The 17,798-nt window shown below is 41.9% G+C and overlaps 1 long non-coding RNA gene and 2 pseudogenes across 5 annotated transcripts; all 3 read right to left on the bottom strand.

Annotated features, from left to right (window-relative positions):
- Positions 1–3,115: 3,115 nt before the first annotated feature.
- Positions 3,116–3,877, bottom strand: LOC148293889 (secreted RxLR effector protein 161 pseudogene; annotated as a pseudogene).
- A 6,641-nt stretch (positions 3,878–10,518) lies between these two features.
- Positions 10,519–12,838, bottom strand: LOC110746993 (uncharacterized). Of its 4 annotated transcripts, none has more exons than XR_015836248.1 (4): positions 12,504–12,838; positions 11,721–11,737; positions 11,142–11,629; positions 10,519–10,730 (listed from the first exon to the last, which is right to left on the bottom strand). It is a non-coding gene; the product is annotated as an uncharacterized LOC110746993 (long non-coding RNA). The 4 variants fall into 4 exon arrangements; XR_015836249.1 differs by lacking the exon at positions 11,721–11,737 and having other exon boundaries at positions 11,142–11,216; positions 11,554–11,629; positions 12,504–12,837; XR_015836247.1 differs by lacking the exon at positions 11,721–11,737 and having other exon boundaries at positions 11,142–11,649.
- A 1,161-nt stretch (positions 12,839–13,999) lies between these two features.
- On the bottom strand, positions 14,000–17,393 carry LOC148293890 (uncharacterized; annotated as a pseudogene). The gene is made up of 3 exons (XR_015836242.1): positions 14,800–17,393; positions 14,519–14,713; positions 14,000–14,426 (listed from the first exon to the last, which is right to left on the bottom strand). The product of XR_015836242.1 is annotated as an uncharacterized LOC148293890 (transcript).
- Between the last annotated feature and the right edge of the window lie 405 nt (positions 17,394–17,798).

Consider the following 17,798-nt stretch of genomic DNA (forward strand, 5'->3'; position numbering starts at 1 on the left):
TATTATATTATATTACTAATATTCATAATAAATTTTTAAAAAAATTTGAAAAATAAACCGACAACTACCATGCACTCATTGAATGATTGTCTTCTCCCTAAAGCTTTTAAAAATATAATATTAATAAGATTTGTTTATTGTATTTAATTCCTAATGTTCTTAATAAATTCCAAACAAATCTGAAAAATAAACTGACAGATAGTATGCACTCATTGAGAGATTGTCTTCCCCCTCAAGCTTTGAAAAATGTAATTTTAGTTTTCAAAATTTCAAGTGATAACAAAAGTCAAAATTGTTTATACTTTCATAATATAACCCTAAGGTTTATGTGATCCATTGGTAACCATAAATACAAATATATGATTTCCTAATTTTAGCCTACTAATATGGAAGGCATTGTTGTAAGGAGTATGTAGCAATTTTCGGTTTATTTTTCTCATACTTGCGTATTTTTTTATTTATAATTATTGTAAAATTTAGGGTTTAGGGTTTAGGATATATTGAAACGACGCCGGTTTTCTCTCCACTGTTTTTGGTCAATTATGCATGTCCGAATCCCAGGAAACACAAAGCCCACCTAATTATTTAATATTTAAGACGTCGGTTTTGTCAAGAAGTGATGTGAAAATCATTTACTACGACACTTTTTTTCAATATACCGACGTAGTTAAGTTTTACAACGTTGTTGTATTTAATAAAACATCGTCGTAGGCTCATATTAAACGACGTCCGGTATGTACTTTCCGTCGTCTTTAAAAAACGCATCCCCTAAACAAAACAAAACAAAACTACACACCCTAAACAAAACAAAACTACACACCCTCCCTATCTCTGTCTAGCAATGGAAGAATCCCAAAAGGTGGCATATCCTCCCAAAACATCCGATGTTGAAGCCGCATACCTGCTTGGGCCAAAGAATGCGCCACCTTATTGCCCACTCGGGGTTGGAACAAAACATCCACAATATGCAACTGTGACAAAAGAAATTTAACGTCCTCAACTAGATTCCCCAAGTTGCACTACAACTCTCCTTCTCCCTTCAATAAATTCACCAATTCTTGTGAGTCTGTAGATATGAAAAGACATGTCGACCTCCTTGCTACCGCAAGCCAATTGTTGTGAAATTATTGCAAACGCACAATTCGCACAAGTAATATAGAAAGTAGAGTGTCGTTCCCACGAAGACTGTAATTTCCTATTAACTACCAATTATGATTAATTCAAAAGTTTATCTGAACAATTGATTAAGAAGATTGATTGATTTAAGTAAACTAAAACAATTATGAAGAATAACAATTTAATTAACGATGGAAAATCAAGTTTGATTAGACACTAGAGCATCCGATTTCACCATAACCAATTCCACTTAATTCTTTTAGCCAATTAACCCTAATTACTATCCAAGTTGACAGTTGGTTTCTCCTAATTCATTCGATATCCCCTCTCGGGCTCAACCAAAAGTATTCTTAATTAACAACTCATTCTCTCTCGAGCAACAGATTTAGAAAATCAAGACCATTAAGTTCTATGAGAACCTGCAAGAAAACTGCATGAGTCATGTTAGTCCCTCTCGGGCACTCATTCAAGTCATGGTATTTGTTACAAGAAGCAAACACCAAACATCTCCTCTCGGTCTCCGCTTGGATCATCAATTAAATATTAGCTAGATATTTAAATCATTAAGAACAGTAACAAATACTCAACATGGGATAATAATCAGGAATTAATATAACTATAAAAATTAAGTATTCATGGTTAGGCTACATCGTAGCCCTAGCAAGGGAAATTAGTTCATGACAAAAGAAAATATAAACAAGAGAATTATTGTCATAAAACCGATTTGGTCGATGGACTTGATCTTCGGAGTCTCCACAGGAACACCTTCGAAAGCTCCTCAAGTAGTGCATCAGCAAATCCTTGGCTCTCTCTGATGTTTCTCTGGGTGTATGAAAGTTGGTGGAAAAGTATGGTATATGGGAGGATGATCGTATCAAGCCCCTCAGGGTGATCTTATATATTGTAAAATAACTAAACCCTACTCTTAAAAGGTCTGGAAAAAAAAAACTCTCCTAAAGCTAAACAAAATTCCAAACAATTAAGGAAACAAATTAGGAAAGAATCCTTCTTTGACTTGGAAACACGTCAGCCAACTTGCACACACGTTTTGGGGTCGTTTCACATCCTAGAAAAATCTGGAAAAATATGAGAAACGTAGCTTTATCTCTAAGCTTTCCAAGCATATATTACACGCCACTAGGAAAAATCGGAAAGGTCTTCAAATCTTCAATCTTCCACAGCAGTGCAGTTCTGACGGGATTTCAACTTAGGCTGTCTTGACTTGCAAGTCTGGAGCATTTGGCTTGGTAGAAAATTATGAAACTTTGATACAATGATCTTGAATGTCTTAGCTTTCTTCTCCAATTGGCCTTGCGCTAAAATTCATTCGAAAAGTCAATTTCAGTGGAAATCCTTCCAAGAGCGCAAAATCGCTGAAAATATGGAAAGTAAGGTAATAATGCTCTTTTTAATTAACTTTCCCTACAAAAACCAAATAAAAGAGGTATAAAAATATAGGAAATAATACACTTATCACCAATCCGTAGAGCAGCCAATTCAGTAGCCACCACCACCACCACCTCAAGCCCTTCTGGCCCCCCACAAACAAAACCCCATTTAAAGTTTCCTTCAGAATCACGCACCAACTCCCCTAGGCCTCGCCTTTTGCCTCCCTTGCCAGTAGCGCCATCACAATACATTAGCAAGAATTGTGGTGATGGTTTGATCCAGCGCACGTGTCACTCCACCTGGGGTGGTTTGACGCGCATTGAATGTTACTTGAATTGTTCTAAGTAATCTGAAGTCCCCTCCAGCTGGTCAACAAAATTACATCCCTTCTTTCCATAGAGCTCATCATTCCTTAATTTCCATTCTCGCCAAACAAGACATGCAAAACTGATCTGTAGAAACAGATTCTTTTCATATCTGAATAAATACTATTACATGGATTTTATACAAGCTGCAATGGTTTGGGAGTTATAGGCGAACTGTAACAGACAACAAGGCAATTATGGGTATTCACAATTGTAACGGAAATCTCCTTAATTTGCAGTAACTGTCATGAATATGAAGAGTCTCTAACACTCTCCAGCAAACTTGGTGGCGGAGGGGAGACAAGTTTGAATACCAGGCAGGCAAAGCGGTTTGTAGGAAGGCCTTTTGTAAAGACATCAGCGAGTTGAGCAGCATAGGGGATGAAGGAAACTTTGTGGCTGCCGGAGGCAACACGTTCTCGAACAAAGTGATAATCAAGAGCAACATGTTTCATGCGGGCATGGAAAACAGGATTGGCAGCCATGTATGTCTCAGAAAGATTGTCACAATTGAGGAGAACTGGCTGGCGGAGCGGGAATTGTAGTTCTTGAAGGAGACACTATATCCAAATGGTGTTAGCACATGCATAGGCGAGGGCACGGTGTTCTGCCTCGGCACTAGAGCGTGAGACCGTACGTTGTTTCTTAGCACTCCATGAAATTAAATTTGACCATAAGAACATGTAATAGCTAGTTGTCGAGCGACGTGTATCGGGGCAACCTGCCCAGTCAGCATCCGAATAGGCAACAAGAATGGTGGAATTGGGGGACCGATGGAAAGGTAAACCATGACCAAGAGTGCCCTTGAGGTATCGAAGAATGCGTTTGACAGCTTCCATGTGAAGATCAGTGGGAGAGCCCATAAATTGAGACACAAATTGAACCGCATAGGCAATGTCGGGACGAGTGAGAGTTAAGTACTGCAGAGCGCCAACCAGCTGCCTATAAATGGAGGGGTTAGAGAGAGGATGACATGTGGTACGGGATAGGGAGCCTTTGGAGGTCATGGGGTGGAGCACGGCTTGCACTCCAACAGGTTGCTGCGTTGGAGTAAATCAATGGTATATTTGTTTTGTGTGAGATGAACACTACCATACAAATAAGTCACCTCCATACCCAGGAAATAATTGAGTTGCCCAAGATCTTTGAAATCAAATTCAGCACCCAAGATGCGGATGAAATCCAGAAGGGAAGAAGTACTACTGCCGGTGAGAACAATGTCGTTGACATAAAGAAGTAAGACCATCATGTGAGAGTTGTTCCGAAAAATGAACATTGAGGAGTCGGCACTGCTTTGGAGAAACCCATAACGAAGTAGAAATTGTTGGCGTTCGCAAATCTCATGGCCTGGTTCTCCGGGCCGAGGGGATATGCGTCGACACGTGACGTCCTTCTTTTGGATGCGGTGCGGTTGTGCGCGGGCGTGCCAGCACGATCTACCGTGCGTTGAGAGAGTGATGTGTTTGGGTATATGGTTAAGTGGTGCGCCTGTTTGAGTTCGACTTCTAATCAAACGATTGTGGCCGAGAGAGGAACTGATCTCGGCCGTCAGGTTCACGGCCTGAGCTACAAGGCCGTTTAGTGGTAGTGTTGATGGTGGGTTTTAGGCGGTGCTCCGGCGTGTTGTTCAGAGAGCGATGATCGGTTCATAATTGTATATCATTTTGTACCCTTCTAGCTTATGATTTGGTTATGTTTTTGAGTTAAACTTGTGCTTTTAATCCTTTTTGTGTTTATCTTTCAGTTCATTGAGCTTTAGGTAATAATGATGGGTTTAGAGAGCATAATTCATGCAATTCAAGCATGTTAAGGCCTAATTTGGATGAATGGATGAAGAGCTTAAAGACAAACTCATTTTGGCTACAGCCCCCTGCCAGTCCAGTTCCGTAGGTCATATTGCAAGCTTTGTTTCAACAACCTACATAGCTTGAATGAGGCCACATTCTTCATGAAAGTTGTTCCAATTGGTGTGTACTATAACATATCCAAAATTAAACCCCATTGGATAAATCTGGAGTCCGTTACCTAGCAAACACAGAACCATGCTCAGGATGGATCTTATCAGCGCGGAAAATGAGTTAGCAATTTGTTTCGGCCTTAACTTCTTCCTCCGACCTTGGATTGGCCCAAATAACATATGGCTGGAAAGAAGACATTCTGAACTTCAATTTCGAGTGCTTAAAGTCCTAATTTGATTAAGAGAAGCCCAAGTTGTAAGCCCTTGAAGTTGCTGGTCATGCTGACCTCAGCATGTGCTGGTTGGATGCTTGGTCATGGTGAGCTAGGTATGAGCTATCATTTCTGGTTGGAAGCTTGGTCATGGTGACATGAAGATGAGCTAGGGCTGCTGGTGGGATCTATTGGTGAAGTGCATCAACCAATTCAAGATTTTCTAATACAAGTGCATCACCCAATTTAGATTTTCTAATACAAGTGCATCAACCATTTCAGATTTTATAAAACAAGTGTTGTATGCATTAGCCATATTGAATTCAGATTTTCACTTCCCCTAGGCCTATAAATAGGGAAGTTCTCTAAGCTTGTAAACACACCCCAAGGGGGGGAGCTCTCAAACACTTCTCTAGAGCTCCCTTCCCTTCTCTCCCTCAAATTCTCTTAGTTTTGCTTTCTAGTTCTCAATTCTAGCTTTCTTTAATGTTTTCTTAGTTGTAATTTATTTTTCTTGTAATGTACATTTTTTCTTAAGTATTCAAGTTTGATTAGTTTCCAAGTTTCAATTATGGTTTTTGTTCTTATTCATTATGCTTATAAGTTAATATGCTAGTTTGAATGATTGATCACCATTTAGGCTTGCATGTTAGCTATCTTGGTTTGAATTAAGAGTAGACACCATGCTTTAATTCGAATTGAACTATGAATAGGAAGAGTATGTATGGACATTCGACAACAGGGATTAGATACATGCTTGGTTGTTTAAATTGTTCTTCTATGCTTAATGGGTTCCTAATGCTTAATTTTAGGTTAGACAACAAATGATCAAATTAGGGAATTAGGAACACAAGGTTATGACCAAACACCATGGCTTAATCATACTTTAGCTAGAATCAATCCGTTAATCTAATTGAACTTGGGAACTTATTTGCTTGAGTTATTTCTTCCTTGTTTTATTTATTTCCTTTCTTTTTCATTTCTGTTTTGTGTAGGGAAAATGAATTGAATCATTCAATCACCAATCCTCGTGGGATCGACCTCGCACTTACATATGCTATACTACCGAACGGCTCGTGCACTTGCGAGTATCACAAGTTGAGGATGCAGCTTAATCCATTTTGGTGCAGCTGAAATCTACACAACAAGCGACGGTCGTATGATATATGGGGTGGATGAGAGAGTAATAGAGATGGTGCTCCGGCGCCTTGAAGATCAAGGGTCGTATGATATATTGATGAATGAATTTTCCTTACAATCTATCACTACTCCTAGGAAAGCAAGTAAGGGTATTGAAAGTGCATTACAAGAAATGAAAGACAAGAAAATATAATTTGCTCCGTGGGTGGCTTTTGGTTTGGTGTTTGAACCCTTTGAATGTAGCTTGAACTTGGTTTTTATAGGAGAGGTCCTGGAGGGACAATCGAGGCTGAAAGATCTACGTGGTGGAGCCTGATCAGAGCAAGTGGGTAGTCCAATTGGCATTTGGGATCGTGAAGCATGGTGGTGTGACCCCCATAAATCTCGGTAAATCTTGGCCACCGCCCTGATCGTGGGTTCTGCGCATTTGGCCGTGGGAACGCATTTAATGCCCTGGTCTGGTGGTTGGTGATCTGACCTCTCAAGTTGTAAGAATATTTGTGAGAATGTTTGCGCCTAACCACTCTGATTTCCATCACCAAACCCTGACTTTAGTCACTTCCCATCTACCCCTGTGCATTAAATGCTTTTTTGCGGCTAGTGGGTTTGCTGCAATAGAGGCGTTACTTCATTAAATGAAGTGTGAGACCCTGTTGCCACGTGGCGATTTAACCTTAATATCTTCGGCCGTGTTTCTTACGCCCTTCGGCCTCGGCCTATAATACCGCGGTCGCAAGGCCAAGAGGATCCTGCCTTCCCAGCTTTTCTTTTGTTTTTAGGAGGGCAAATGCCTAACGAACTGCCACGTTTCAGTTCATGGGCTGGTGCGAGGGCCGAGAGGAAGTCCTTTTGGTCAGTTTTACAACCGAGATTTATTAGGCACAAACATTGCCCCCACATCCCCGGATTCTTCGGTCGCGGCATGGGTAGAGGCCGAATGGATTCTAGGGGATGGACCCTTCGCATTCCTTTTGAAGTGATTGACAGTTGGTGCCTTAAATGCACGAGTCGGTCGGCGTCTTCAAGACGCAAGCACGTCGTTTAGGCCATTATTGCCTTGATTCACGCGAGTCGTCACTTTGTCTCATCAATTGAAACGACGGCCTCTGGGGTTTCGACACATCATCGCACTAGAGTGCGCTGTCAGACCGTTACGTCTCTCTCGAGAGCCATGCCCTTTCGTTTCGTATTCGAGCGCCAATATAAAAGCCTATCCTTCTTCATTCCTTCCTTACGCTTTCAGAATTTTTAGACGCCCAAACTCTGCCAAACTCTTCTCTCAATCCTTCAACCCTTTTGAATTCCAAATCTCAGCACTCCATCTCTTTCTGCCCAGTTATTTCCTTGTTAGTAACCAACGACTTTAGTCGTTTCTTTTTCATTTCTCAGAAAACTCACGAACTCTTTGCCCTTTTTTCTGAGTTTTCGGCTCCCTGGTGTTCTTCGTGTTCATCACCCTCTTTTCGACTTTTTCCTTCAACACACCCTACTTCAATCTGTCTTAATGGCCTCCAGCACCTCTGCATCTGTTGAAGCTCGGTCCCAGGTCTTCCAGACTGGCTTCAAAGACATCTTCCGAGAAATCCAAGGCTCGGTTCTTCCTGACATCATCGCGCCTTGGCCCGATGATGACGGTGCTGCCAATGACTCTTGTCTCCTCGGCCCCTCTTTGGAAGGGCCCATGCTAGAGAGGCTGGCAGTCCACTTGAAGGACAACTTGGTGGATCTTTCCGCCTTTGATCAGGGAGATTACCAAGACTGGAATGTCATACGGCCGCAGCAGCAATGGCCGACCTCGACTCCAGACTGAGAGAAGTGGCTGCCGAGGATGGAGCACTTCTTTGGCCAGCAATGGAGGGCTTAGGGGATCTACCACTTGATCAAGCTCTTCGACCGGCCGATTGTCATGGATCGGTCACTTCTGGCCGCGGCTCTCAGCTTTTGGTCATCGGCCACAAACACAATGATATGGCCGCATGATGACGCCGACCGTGCTTGATATGGCCGCTCTATTCGGCCTTTCTCCTCTCGGCGTGGAGGTGAGTGCCGCGCTAGTTGCTTCTGAGGCCGTAGGGAGTTTCAAAGCCGCGTGGCCTACGATCGCGAGGCTAGCTAGGAGCAAGGCGAAAAACATGCTCAACTACTCCAGCTTTTATAATAACTTCGGTGTAGAAGACAACGCTGAAGATGACGCCATCGTCCCCCTCGGCGAAGTTGAGCACGCCGCATTCTTGCTGTACTGGTTGTGCAAGTTTGGGTTTTGCACCCAGATGAACAAAGTTATCTTGGAGTTCACCCATCTAGCCGATTATCTTGCGCAGGGCGGGAGGCTAGCGCTCGGCCCATTCCTTCTCAGCCATATCTACCGTACGCTTCACGACGTCATTACTGATGGGATGAAGCCGAAGCACGGTGGCCCACTCTGGGCTTTCCAGTTCTGGCTCCAGGCCTACTTCCCAGAGCTGAGGGGTGCAGCCACGGTCACTGATACTGAGCCGCTGGCCAACGCCCTCGCCAGGGCCCCTAGGAAGCACAATGCAACGGCCTTCTGCTTCAAGTTTTTCTATGGGCTGACCGAGAGGACTGCGTCGCAGTTCCGTGTGTGCCTTGCTCGGCCGTTTCCCCTGTTCCTGGCGCACGACCTCTCCGTGATTCCTGATGGTGAAACGGAGAATGATCTTAGGGAGATCTCAGGCTCCTTCCTGGTCACGCGCGACCTTCACTGCGGCCTGTCCAAGGCCTGGGCTGAAGTTTATTTGCCGCATTGCGTGGCACGGCAATTCGGTCTGATTCATACGGTCCCGCTCTTCCCTCTGTCCACCAACCGGCTCTCGTCTTGGAGGGCCGATGTCCCCCAGAGCCATGGCGTGGCTAGGATCTCCTTCCAGCTTCAAAAGGGGATGACCTTCCTCACCCTGAGGCCGTGGATGCATCGCAATGCGTTCGACGAAGATGGAAGGGTCTGGTACGAGGACTTTATTTCAGCAGATTTATTCGGCCCGTCCAAGAGGCCGTGAGGGGGGCTCTGAAGAATGCAGATAGGGACCTCCTCCCTCCTAAGACTGGTAAAGGGAAGAAGGCCTCAGCCGTGCTTTCTCGACCGAGTGCCCCGGTTGCGGCCGTGTCCAGAATGACGGCCCTTCCTACGGCCGGAGTAACGGCATGACTTCAACCGCGACCCTATCCTCCAGGGTGACGGCTGTGGTGGGGGCATGAAAGACTTTGGCGCACAGGACCGTGCCATCCCCTCCGCCGGTTCGACCGAGCGCTGCTGTCGGTAAGTATTCTTCTTCCCATGCTCTTTCTTCGACCTCTCTGAGCTACGCTTAATTTTGTTTATTTTTATAGCTTCAAGCCGCAAAAGGAGCCGAGGAATTACGGCCACTGAGGCTCCTCGTGAGGCGGAGGTAGCAGAAAGCGGGGTAGCGGAGGCCGTAGAGGAGACGACCGAGGCGGCGGTCGTGGAGCCACCGAGGAAAAGGCTCCTATTTGTCCTTTCGGAGGACGAGGACGAGGAGGAAGTCCCTCCTACGACCGTAAGTGAATCCCCTTGTTCCTTCTTCGCCCACTTTATGCCGTATCTCTGTACTAATGATTTGGTTCTCTTTTCAGGGCACGGTGGTGGATGCCGGAGTTGTTGCCATGGAAACGTCGGACGACGAGGCGGCTGTGGCCGGGGCGCCAGAAATCGAGGCGGCGACTGCAAAGGTGCTGAGCACCGAAATAGCAGTCGCAGAGGTGCCACATGCTGAAGTGGCTGCCGCCGAATCGCCATCGACGGCCTTGGCTGGGCCTCCGTCGTTTGCAGAATCGCCGTTGGCCGCCATGGCCCCAATCGAGCCGCCTTTGGTCGCCCCCCGTCGCCCTAGCGGTATCGTGTTCCGCTCGGTAAGTGTCTATTCCGTTTTACAAAGAGTTGGCTTCTTCTCAGATTTTTCGTTCTTTTGCACTACAAGAAAAACAGCCTTTATTGACGGCTAAAAGGTGTCACTAAAGAAATTAGCTGACGGCTCAAAAAGCATCAGGAATGCCAGTGTCAGGAAAGGGGTACCCACATACTTTACGCCTTTTAACCGTCAAGGAAAGGATTCTTTTGACGGCTTAAAAGCATCATGTTTTTGTAAAAATTGTCAACTTATAGTGAACCTTGACGCTTTTAAACTGTCAACGTACCTTTTTGTTGACACTTATTAGCTCTTTTCTTGACGGATTTTAGCCGTCAAGAAACAAAATGGCAATATTAAAAAAAAAATTAAAAAGAGGAAATTGTACCACTATAATATAATTAGATGGACTAATTTAATATACAGTAATTGTTACAAATTAAAAAGAGACAATATTGAAAACACATTAAAAATATTTCTTTGATACCATAATATAATATAGATTAAATAAAAAATTAAATTGCATGTCCAATTAATATGATGATTATATACAATAACTGAATACACAAAAAACTTAAATCTAAAACTGAACGTATTCAGCATCAATGGATTCGAAGCCTCCTTGATGAGCCTATTCTGCCTTTGTGACCTTATCGATCGCATAAATCTGTCAAACAAGAGCATATGCATCTTAGAGACAGAGAGACAGAGAGAAAGAGAGACAGAGTGAGAATCTACCACAATTTATAACAAGCTAGTAACAATAAACTCCCTAAGTGCATGCTTCACATCTTGTTGTGTATTTAGGCAAGGGATATTCGTTAATTTTACAACCAACTAAAGCTAACTATGCTGTTAAATTTTCTGTACATATGTGTGCATCTATTCAAATGTACTCAAAATGAAAAAAGATCAGCAAGATAAGTTTAGATAATGTATGCTTATATGCAGCCCTCAATTATCTCTAGAATGAACTTGATAAGAGAAAAATCTCGGTCTGCATTTTTGGAAATACGAAAAGAAACTGGGAGCAAGTAACAAGAATTTGGACAAACATAAGTTCTAGAAAAGAATATACCTAGGAGAAAATTGAACCTATTCCCACCATCATCAGGATCTCTGAGAATTGATTCTTGTTGAAACCAAAAGCTGCCTTCAGATAACAAGTAGTGATACATTTTTTTTAAAAAGTATTATTACATGCATAAGTAAACTCCAATTCATGATCTGAATTTTTATATTGTTGCTCTTACAAATTTGCAGTTCTGTGTCACTTATATAGCTTAGAGTCAGCACAAAGTATTATCAAATAGATAAAAAGCAAGGGCAAACCCTGTTTTACTCAGTGGCTTTATAGATTTTGTCATATAACGACCATGAAATTTGTTTCATTCCAAGGAAAAAGCATGACTAATTACATCCATCTTTAGCAAGACTGTAGTAATTAGGATTATAAGTGATGGCTTCATTAAGTTTAAGGGGAAAGATACCAGTAATACAGAGCTGATGCCGAACATTCCCAACTCATAGAAGAAGTAAACCAAAGAAATGCTTCTGAGTGTTTGACTGCAGAGTACAATGCAGCTCTTCAGCAAGACAATCACAAATTCAAACCACATCAGCAACCAAGTCCAAAACTAATGTATAGAATCCTCACCTCGTCTGCAAATGCATCTAAATAGAAATTAGAAAGTGAAAACTTGCCCAAATTAAAGACCAAGAATGAAACCTAAAACTCAAAAGATAATCATAAAACTCAAAACCAAAATAGCTAGTAAAAACAATCTACTGAAGATTGGATCACAATGCTAAAAGTTCTAAAAATCTGTAAGGGATATTCGACCCATCTTCACGAGTTACAAGCAACATGTATAATGCCATTATGACGAAAGGTTACATAACAAACCCACTAGTACCTTTAAACATGCCTAACCCAAATCAATATTGATGGCACATCTAAGATCGTTTTTACTGAACATATGAACCTAAACAAGTATTTCTTTTTTTCCTTTTTTTAATCCTAAAAAGCTTTCATTAAAACCCCCAAATGGGTTTATACTAGCCGCTTCCAATTTCAGCAAGATTTTACATTTCTTGCTAGAAAATGCTCACGTGCTAGAAAATATATTCAGAAACTTAGAACATCACATGTGCTAGAAAATTCTCAACAATCAGAAACTTGAACAACAAAACCATTAGATCCACAGAGAGAGAGCGATTACACTAGGGAGAGGAAAAGGCCAAACGAGATGACATTGCCTTCACAAAATTAAATTAACTAAACAAACCCAAAATCGAAACATTCAAATCATTATCTCTTTCCTTTATACATAGAAAATTCCACTACGGTCAGAAGAATTCACAAAGAACAAAAAACACAAATCAATAGTATTTGAATTTGTTGCAGAGAGAAAGAGAACAAATTGAAGGCACCACGTACCAATGATGCCGACGACGTTTCGATCTGCTTCAGGGTTCACCATCTTTGTGTCGAGTTAATTCTTCTAATTTTCACAGAGATTTCTCTATAATAAAAAATTGCAGAGATATGAAAACGAGAGTTAGAGACTAATAGATGAAGAAAGTAATAGGTAGAGCAGAGAGAGACACACAGATGACGAGAGATGGAGCAGAAAGACAGATGATGAGAGGGAGGAATGTTGCGGCTAGGGTTAGGAAACAAAAGAAACAGAGAGGCTGAGAGAATTGTGAGAGAGAGAGTTGGGGTCCCTGAGTTGGTTTTGGATGAGTCTTCAACCGTTTGGAGTCCAATCAGGTGCGGGAGGTGCATGGTACCACTTTAACCCCTCTATTTTCTTTTGGGTTTTTTAGAAGTGTCAAGTATAGTGGGCCTTTCCTTGATGGTTTTTAGGGTATACTGGTGAAATACCCCCTAAACTTGTACCTTAGTTTCAATTAGCTCCCTATCCTTTTTTTTTAGAAATGTAAGGACCCGATCTATTTTTTTCCGCCAATGTTCCCCTCGACGTTAGAATCTAGCACTTCCCATCCATTGTGCCGTTAAGATGGAGGTTAGTTGTGTCATTTCGCGTCTCCATTGAACTGAACCAATGCTTCAGCTATTAATTCCTTCGTTTTGGCACGATTTTTACCCAAATGCATTTCCCTCCATTTTTTCCAACCTCCATTTTCGTACCCTAAACCAAAGGGGGATTTAGGGTTTAGGAGAAAACCCAATATTAAGAGATGAGGAGGTCCTTACCTGGCAGAGGTCATGGAGGTCATGGGTCACAGAGGTGGAATTCACAAGGTGAAGAGGGTAGTTCATGGATGGTGCCTTCAGTCGTCTGCTACTGTGGGAAGACTGCGAAAATCCAAACATCTTGGACTGCTGCACATCCGGGGAGGAGGTTTTCCATCTGTGGGAGGGTAAGTTTGTTGTTGAAATTTGGTTTGCACATTTGAAATTTGGGTTGCCGATTAGAAATTTGGACTGATGCACAACGTTTTTTTTTCTTCTGTTTTTTATGTATCAATTTGTTGTGACAAATGTGCAGAATAGATGTAGATTTTGGGAATGGGGTGACCCACAAATGTGTGAGAGGTCAAAGCAAATTATACCTGGGCTGCTACGGAAAATAAACATGATGGAAGATGCAAAAAAGTCTCGGCCAGAGAATCTGAAAAAAAACCCTTGGTTTTGGGTGTCTTGTTTATTGTTTGTGATAGTTTTGTGGTTGATATATGGGAAAGGCAAAGACATGAAGGATATTTGAAGTTGCCGATGTAATATGAAGTAGAAATCAAGGGGAGTAGGAAAGGCAAAGACAATGAAAGAAAAATGAAATGCCCTGTATTAGTTGTGTGGCAGAGGTGTAATAGATGGACTTTTGGTCTTTTTGTTGAAAGTAATGGCATGTGTTGTGTTTTGACTTCATATTCTAGCAGTAATCCAACAAAGATGTCCATTACATATCCATTGAAGGCAAATATATCCATTACAAAACATATGTTCCAACACTAATCCAAGGAAAACATATGTGTTCTAGCAGTAATCCAACAAAAACATTTGTGTTCCAATAGTAATCTATTGGAATAAGTCTGAGAATCCTAGGACCATATCAGCTACAAATTCAACAAAATAAAATGTTCCAAAACGCATCCATTACAATACATTAAGCAGTCCTAATGTTTTGGTGTTCCAAAAAACCAAAATCAGCCCGATGACCACGTATGACCAAGCTGCAAATCTCAACTACACTCTCCATGGCCTTGTTCTTTTTGGTAGAGGTGCATATTCTGAGTTTGGTTGAGAAGCATGCCCAATTTGATTTCCCTGTAAGGTAGCAACAGTTTGAGCAAGCTGCCTTGTTAGTTCAGACACTTGCCCCCCTCTTCTTGCCTATTTGAATCACCAAAATCAGCAAATAAGTCAAAATTTGGTTTAAACATTTAATTGATGCAGTTAAAGGAATCAGTACATATGGTATTTACCCCAAGCTTTGTTCTTCTAAAAGGTCTAGCTTGGATTGAAGTCTCAGCTTGATCTGGTTGTGTGACAGGAACACTTGGCATACTTGTTCCCCTTCCCCTGCCTTGATCTGGTTGTCTGACAGGAACACTTGGCATACTTGTTCCTCTTCCCCTGCCTTGAACTCTTATTGCCCTTCCCCTGCCTGTAGCTTGTTCCTTGAACAAAAAATTAAAAAAACAAGTTCATATAAAATAAAGGACCAAAATTATACCTTCAACAAAAATAATCACAATCTTCATACTTGTCTTTCGCCTCTTTGTCCATTGTTGCCACAAGTTGCAGAATTGTGACCTTCACCTCCACAAGTTTTACAACTAATGACAATCCCATATCTCCTCAACTTTGTTGCATTTTTTGGTATCTCATCAGGTTCCTTTTGTCTACTTGTTCTAGGCCTCCCTGGTTGTCTGCGGTAAAGAGGTGGGTGGATGGGTCTATGACCTGTTTTTCTCCAGTATTCTTGACTAGGCATTGGAGATATATAACTCTCATAAGCCCTGTCATATGCAGCTCTTTTGTACAGTGAATGCACAAAGTCATAAGGGCTTTTCTCTGTTTTGGCAATTGCAGCCATAGAATGTGAACAAGGGATTCCACATAAGTCCCACTTTCGGCAAGTGCACGTGTGCCTCTCCAAATCCACCACATACATCCCACCATGGATGTTATTAACTTGATATTTCCCCCCACCAGCACAGCATATGATGCTATGCATTGAGCACTCTCAGTTGTTAGCTTCTCAACAATTCCAAAAATCCTAGGACCAACATCATGTGTCCAAATACTTTCTCTAAGTCTAGCCATTCTTAGCATCAAATAACTTCGAATTCTCTCTAGGAGTGTTAGAATTGGCTTATCCCTTGCTTCAATAATAGCTGAGTTAAAAGACTCACACAAGTTGTTAAGCAGCATATCACACTTAGAATGAGTTGTGAAGTGTGACCTACTCCAATGATTTGCTGGCCTGTCTTGAAGCCATCTGTAAGCTGCACCTGATTGAGATAACATCTTCTCCATTTCAGCTTCAAATGTAGGTATTGTAGTTGATCTAGCTGCTGCCCATAATCTTTGCTTCAATGCTAGACCACTATGACCAGCAGTCTTGAAATTATTGTGGAGGTGCCTAACACAATGTCTGTGTTCAGCAGTAGGCATCAAATCCCTAATGGCTTGCCCCAAACCCTTTTGCTTATCTGACATGAACACCCAACCGTTACCATTTTCACACCCAACATCAGCAAAGAAAATCTCCATAAACCATGTCCAAGTCTCGGTATTTTCTACTTCAACCACAGCAAATGCGACAGGGTACATCCCATTATTCCCATCAATACCAACTGCAGATAAAATCTGTCCTGGATGAGTTCCCTTCACATGACAACCATCGAAACCCACAACTGGCCTGCATCCTGCTATAAAGCCCTTCTTCAATGCACCAAAACAGATATATATTCTTTTAAATACTGGGTTGTCCCCTCGCAGATCAGTCTTGATTAATACAGTGCTGCCTGGATTGTTTGCCTTCAACTCTTCACAATAATCCCACAATTTTGCGTACTGTTCTTCAATACTTCCATGTATTCTCTCTTTAGCTATGCTCTTGGCTTTGTAAAACTGGTTTGCAGTGATATCTATGCCATAATTCTTCCTCACAATCTTCATGAAATCCGACAGAGACATATTAGGATTATCTCTCAAGTCCTCATCAAACCTTTGAGCAAGCCAAGAAGAAGTGGCAAACTTGGTCTTCTGCATCCTTCCACATACATGCTTAGGTTGATATGTCTTGATCCTAGTAGTAGGCCCTTTGCCCACATAAGATGCATATAGCAACCACTCACACTTGACATCCTTCTTTTCTTTACCCTTTTCTCCACCCTTTTCTCCATTTTCTTCTCCACCATCCTCTCCAGCATTTTGTACAGGTTTTTCTCTATTTTTAACACAATGTCTTTGTCCTAAACCCTTTTTTTCAGCCTTTCCTCCACTTCCACACACCACCCTAACCCTGTGAGGGTCATTCTTGACCCATCTAAGTGGCCGAGCACTTGAAACTGCATAGAATCTTATGGCCTCCCTACATTGTTCCATGTTAGCAAACTCCATTCCAATATGAAATACAGGATTAAATAAATCAGTATCCCTTTTGAATTGCTTGAATCTAGGAGCTTTTCTTCTCCGACTAACCTTTTTCACACCTGTATTTTCATCAGCTTCATCTTCTGAATTTGAAACACTTACAAGGTCCTCTGAATCGTAATCATCACTTGGAACATCACCAGGTTCTTGATCTGGTTCTTCAACAGGTTCATCCACTACATGCCTATCAAAAGTTGTGTCATCTTCTGCTCTCTTTTGTCTCTCTAGTTCTTCATCTGTTTGCTCGTAGTCACTATCTATGAACTGCAGGCGCTCTTCGTCATCATCCTCTCCATCAACATTTACATCTTCTTCCTCATCTACCTGCTGCTCCTCATCTTCCTCATCTACCTGCAGCTCCTCATCTTCCTCTTCAGCTTCATCATCGGCATCATCAGCAATGTTCACATCACCTTGTACTTCTACATGTATCAATTGTGGTTGAAGCAAATTCTGAAAGTTAAATACAGCTGCAGAGGCTTCATTATCTAACAAGGTCGGTTCTGGCTTTGCTGTGATGTACAAACCGTGAACCCTTGATGCAGGTATCTCACGCACAAAGTCAAGCACATCCAAGTCTCCTCGAATTGCCAAATAACCCAATGCTGTGGACCTATAGCGATAATCGACTTTTATGTGGTTGTATCCTAGTGATTCAGCAACATCATATAAGTCTAGCATTGACAACTGATCTGTATTACATTACAGTTGTCTGCCCATTGGACAATACCTCCCACATACTTCCCCTTTTTAAAATACCCCCCATGGTGAATTTCAATCGTAAATAACTCTGGATCACCTACAAACAACAAAATTTAATTTAATTAACTCAGCAACTTTATTTTACCACTACAACAAACCTACCAATCGGCACCAGCCTTTACTAATATCAGCCACACACAGACAAAGCAACGCACATGCCTTAGTTTGGGACCACACTTTTCTATTCAAATAGGAATCTTATAGAAAGGCAATAAGATAGAAGATGACAATTCTACCGACAACCTATGGACCACAACCACTTAAACAATGAACAAAGAAAGGGAAAGTTGAAGACTTACTATACTTGGGAGGCTTCCCACTGCTACGGACTTCGACAGG

The sequence above is a fragment of the Prunus avium genome, chromosome 6 (assembly GCF_965620075.1).
Source record: "Prunus avium chromosome 6, drPruAviu1.hap1.1, whole genome shotgun sequence".
NCBI lineage: Eukaryota > Viridiplantae > Streptophyta > Magnoliopsida > Rosales > Rosaceae > Prunus > Prunus avium.